Source organism: Cryptomeria japonica, chromosome 10 (assembly GCF_030272615.1).
Source record: "Cryptomeria japonica chromosome 10, Sugi_1.0, whole genome shotgun sequence".
Lineage (NCBI taxonomy): Eukaryota > Viridiplantae > Streptophyta > Pinopsida > Cupressales > Cupressaceae > Cryptomeria > Cryptomeria japonica.
Genome location: NC_081414.1, coordinates 295882948 through 295888626, shown reverse-complemented (window position 1 = coordinate 295888626; position 5679 = coordinate 295882948). Strand labels below are relative to the sequence as shown.

At 34.5% G+C, this 5679-nt stretch overlaps 1 long non-coding RNA gene across 1 annotated transcript; it reads right to left on the bottom strand.

The window, feature by feature from the left end:
- Positions 1-3936: 3936 nt before the first annotated feature.
- Positions 3937-5464, bottom strand: LOC131029341 (uncharacterized). Its single transcript, XR_009102763.2, has 5 exons — positions 5279-5464; positions 5073-5098; positions 4860-4882; positions 4529-4657; positions 3937-4446 (listed from the first exon to the last, which is right to left on the bottom strand). It is a non-coding gene; the product is annotated as an uncharacterized LOC131029341 (long non-coding RNA).
- Between the last annotated feature and the right edge of the window lie 215 nt (positions 5465-5679).

Here is a 5679-nt window from a genome sequence, read left to right as displayed (position 1 = left end):
TATCTATATGTCCCCTATGTAGTTCTTTCCCTCCCTCTCTACCTCTCTCTCCCTCCACCCTTAACCCTATCCCTTCTCTCCTTCTCTTCTCTCTCTCCCCTAACCTCTTTATCTCCTCCTTCCATAGCTCTCTCAGTCCCTCCATATCTACCTCTCCATCCATCCCCTCTTACTACCCTTTTTGTTCTTGTGTCTCTCCTCTTCTCCCTCCCTACCCTATCTAGGTATCTCCCTCCCTTTCTCCCCTTCTTCCTCTCTATATCCCCATCCATACATACCCCCACATCTATCTCCCTACCCCACTCTCTAGTATTCTCTTTTCCCCTTCTATTCTCTCTCTATTGTCTATGTTTTCACCTCTCTCTCCTCTCTATAGGCTTCTCCTTCCCATACTGTCCACCTATCTACCTCTGCATTTTTGTCTCATCACCCATCTCTCTATATCTCCCTCTATCCATCTTACCCCTCTCTCTTGCAATCTAGGTCTCTCATCTCTTTTTCTTCCTCTAGTTCTCTCACCTATCTATCTATCCCCTTTCTAGTTCTCTCCCTATCTTTCCAACTCTATCTCTCTCCCCTTTTATCCCTATCTATTTCTAAACACTCTCCTTCTCTCTCTCCCCTCACCTCTCTATTTTCTTCTTCCCTAGGTCTTTCACTCCTTCTATGTCTACCTCTCCCTCAATCTCCTCTTACTCCTTTCTCTCTTTGTTCTTTTATCTCTCCTCTTATCCCTCCTTCCCCTTTCTAGGTCTCTCCCTTCCTTTATTCCCCCCTCTCTCTATCTCCCTCTCCCTCCTTACCCCCATATCTATCTCCATATCTCACTCTCTTATTATATCTCTCCATTGTGCAGATCATCACATCTCCCTCCCAATATCTCTCTCTACTCTTTAGGTTTCTCCCTTTCTCCCTCTTTACCTCTCTACATCTCCATCCATGTATCATTACCCACCTCTCTCTATCCCCCTCCATCTATCTCACCACTCTCTCTCCTCATCTAGGTCTCTCTCTCTCTCTCTCTCTCTCTCTCTCTCTCTCTCTCTCTCTCTCTCTCTCTCTCTCTCTCTCTCTCTCTCTCTCTCTCTAAGTATATGGTATAGTGTTTAGAGTATACATTTTTTTTAGGGTATAGGTTTTAGGGAATAGGATAGTTTAGGTGTTATAGGTGTCAGAAAATGTTGATTTCAATGTCCTACTTTGGCCAAAAAGTAGGAACCGTTATTGTGAGATTACCTTTTAGAAAATCTTATTAGTAAGAAACCTTCCAAAAACTTTGAAATAATCTTAATTGAGCATGCCAAGCACCCAATGTTACACTCAAAGTAATGCAAATCAACTCAACCTAGGATTGCCAATTTCCTCTCTTACTACAAATTATTCATTTTGCCCATATGCTTTATTTGGGCCTTTAATCACATTAAATCTAAACTCTTAAATGAGCAATTTCATTTTCAATTAATATCAATTCAAATCCAAACCTTTTATTTATAAAACCTCAAAGTGATGACTTTATTTTAATATGTTCTCAAATTTTCATTATATGTTAGCACATTGGAATTTTGTTATGGTTAATACCATGTGATGTCTTATGCTAATAAAAAAATCTCATGATGTGTTCAACCAAAAATGTATTTTTGCCTAAGCATATAATTGTACAAAAGTATAGAAAATGTTTGGATAACATGATTAGTGACCATAATGTGGGTAGTTAGATAAAGAAAAATAATGTTTTGGAATATATTGGTGTTAGTGTTTTAATTCATCTTTTACAAGACAATACAAAACACAACAATGTTTGAGATAAATCTTGTCTTAAAATTAAGTGAGGAAGCTTATTGCAACCTAATCTAACCTTTGATCTAGAGCTACAAGAAAAATTTACAAATATATGTCATAGGTTGTTTATAAATATATATGATAGGCAAGAATAATAACAAACGTTCACCATCAGTGGGTATTACCATACGAATGTTTTAAAATTTTGATATCTCATTGGCACATTAGTCAAAACTAATTGCATCTAATGTTTGCTATAGTAATGCTCCTTGATGACAATAACCAATAATTTAATACTCTATAAATGAAATTTGTTAGATTAATGTTAACTCTAACTAAGCGCTCAACGTTAGTTCCAACATCAACGTCTGTTCTAACATAGTCTTCTTTGTTAATCAAAAAAAACTCAAGATTGCATGCTAGTGCATTGTTTTAATAGACTCTTCTCTTCATCATAATTTCACCTCTTGCAGTGGTGCTACTTTGTATAAATAATGCAATCTTTACACGATTTGATATGATGAATATAAGAATTGAATTTTATTTTCTAAATTTTTTTTCTCTACAAGTTTTGTTTCTTCTTTCATGCTAGATTAGTATTCTGCTATATAGAAAATTTTCACAAAATTTGATATATGTACAATATTAATAATAATTGGTTAATAAATTATAATATAAAACATTAATATAATTTTCAATCAAGTCAATTATATTAAATATTGAATGAAATTTCATGCAATAAAAGAAAGGTTCCATACATATATTGAAACTCTATTTCTCATATAAATAGAAGTGTGACGCAACTTTTTTTTTAAATCTTGTTTCTACCTAAATTTACACTTGAAATGTGCTAAAAGAGTTTCTCTTAATAAACTTTATTTTATATAACTCTACAAATTTTTAACTCTTTGTAAAACCTTGGTAAATCTCAATGCATCACCATACAACCCATGTTACAAATCAATTAACCTTGTACACTATGTCGACATGAAAATGTGATTTTGATGGATGAGGAGTAATGAAGGATAAGAGGAGCTTAAGCTATGTCAATTGATGCCATATGAGCTAGTACAAGAATTACTTGGCAACCTAATGGTTAATTAAATACTAAAATTATTGAATATGAGCAGTCAAAGGAAATAAGTTAAACTCCCTTTGCTTTATCCATAGTAAAATATAGATGTAAAATTTTGGCAATGCTTGATCCACCCTAATATCCATCACTATTTTAATGCATCTACCTCTTTATGATATGTTTTTATATATATTTGTTAGCTTAGGAATTGATTTGTTAGACCCCAATCCTATAGATAAGTAGTAACCTAATTTTCTTCAAAATCTCGGATATATGAAGAATTATAAACAAATCTTATGAGCAAGAAACCTTCCATAGAATTTGAAATTAACTTCAGTGGGTATGTCAATATTACACCCAAAAAAATGCAAATTAACTTCAAGTTTAGCATTGTGAATTTCCTCTATTTACTACAAATAACTCAATCTATCCATATGTTTTGTTTGTGCCTTTAAATCACATTAAATCTAGACTCTTTATCAAGCAATACTTCCTACTAATATCAATTCAAATTCAAACATTTCATTCTTAAAACCTCAAAGTGATGACTTTATTTCAATATGTCATCAAATTTTCGTGTTCCTATGCTAGCACACTAAAATTGTGTCATAGATCATGGTTAGTATGAGGTGATGGCTTATGCTAATAAGAAAAGCTCATGATGTGTTCAACCTAAATTATATTCTCACTAAGTAGACAATGGTGCAAAACTCTAGAAAATGTGTGAATGACATGATTAGTGACCATAATATGTATAATTAAACAAATAAAAATAATAATATTAAACATGTGAATGTTAATGTTTTAATTTATCTTTTGCAAAACAAAATAATATGATAAATTTTATATTTAAATTTTTTTAAAAAAATCAACAAAACCTAAACTAACACTACAAACAAAATTTATAGATATCCGTCACTTATGTTTATCAACTATGGTGGGTTTTTTTCTGACAACTAAATGGTTGCCTTTTTCTATGTATTTTATCTTATATATATATGACAGTGAAAATGACAAGGATATCAAACAACAAAATTTCACCATTGTTAAATTTCATTCGCTCTATATATCTACTGAAAATATAGAAAGGGTTAAAAAGTCTTTTCATGTGTAGGTCCTGATTACAGAAAGAACTGTCTTGAAAGAGTCTTGACAAAATCTGCCCACTCAGGCCTCCAGGCCAGCAAGACTCAGCACAATAATAAAAACGAATCAAAAGCTGCGGGTGCTACAGTAAGAAAACACAGAGTGATAAAAAGCCATGAAGGCATCACAGTGAAAAGAGCTGCAAGGGAACTCAAATAGACGAATACCGCTGAAGTCAAATAGGCAAGGACAATTCTACGGCGTGTTCTCCAAGCCTTAGTAATCACAAGTACTATTGTCATACTAAAATATACAACAATAGTATTGAAAGAAAGGCCCTTAGCTTTCATGGCGGCGAGTAGGTAATGGAATCCACTACATAAAAAAATGGCCATGTCTGTAATCAAAACGACCATGCATGGAATGAAAACGTCGGCCTTAAACAGTAGCTTTCCCATGGGCTTATCTGCTTCCTCGAGTTGACTCTGTTGTCCATCAGATTTCGCCTGCAAATCTCACCCAAAGAAGTGTTCATACTTTCATGTGTGCCTGGCCTAATTCAAAAACAAATGTTCAAATGTATTTTACCTCCTTTATGGTTTCCATTAGCGCCGATGTTTTCTGAGATGCCTAAATCTCTTACTTGCCGCGTTGTAATAACCCTAAATGCAAAAATTTAAGGGTTTCTTGTATGCCGCACCTTGGTGGGCTCTGAGGCTGAAATATTATGAATGAATGAAAAGATGATACAATTCAGACAGAAATTATAACCAGAAGCATAAACTATAAATCTAGTTGCAGTATACACTGGCAAGCCTATAAAACGATAATACGATTTGCAGTACAGACTGACAGAACTGTAAAATGATATAGATTCAAAACATGGATGTAAATGAGCTATAACTGAAATAAATTATACCTGTTGCCTTCTCCACCTACACACTGCACATAGCAAGCAAATATTAGATGTGTATGAGCTTCGAGGGGGTGAAGTGATTCTCTGGTCAGAACAAACACTAGAAACGAAGTTCACATATTTCAATATCGAATGCGAACAATATTTGAAGCTTCAAAAGTAGAAAAACAAATATAGCAAGAAAAACATAGAAGGGAGAACAAATATAGCACTTACCCGAGCTCGGGAAGCCTTGTATCAGTCTTGAACGAATATAGCAAGAAAAATATACAAGTGAGAACAAATATACAGTGAAACGATGGCGTGTTTAATTTACCATGAAAGGCTTAGTGGGTATTATGTTACATACGTACAACGAACTAAAGATACGAGAAATCGTAAAGCAAGAAAAACATAGAAGAGAGAACAAATATATCACTCACCCGAGCTTGAGAAGCCTTGTTTCAGTCTTGAACTCCCATTCATTCCTGTTCTCAGTCATACACCGCGTAGGAAGGACATCTTATATTTATCTGCAAGAAGAGGAAAGAAAAAGTGAGATGACAGATGGAGGGAGTTTCTGGTTTTGAACTGCGTGCTCAACAGAGAAATGTCGTGGTTAGTGGGTAGTCTGTTACAAGAGCATGAAGGACTAAATGATAAAGAGCAGGCGGGTTTTTTTTGTGAGAGACGTGGCAGAAACTAAAGGAGGGCTCGACTTCCCATTGACACCAGAATCGAGGTTTTTCTTTGCTGAAATTGTTACGTACAGCAGTGCAGCATGAATTGAGCTTTGATTCAATCATTGCCTTGTAAGATATACACCCCACACATTAGTTTCATA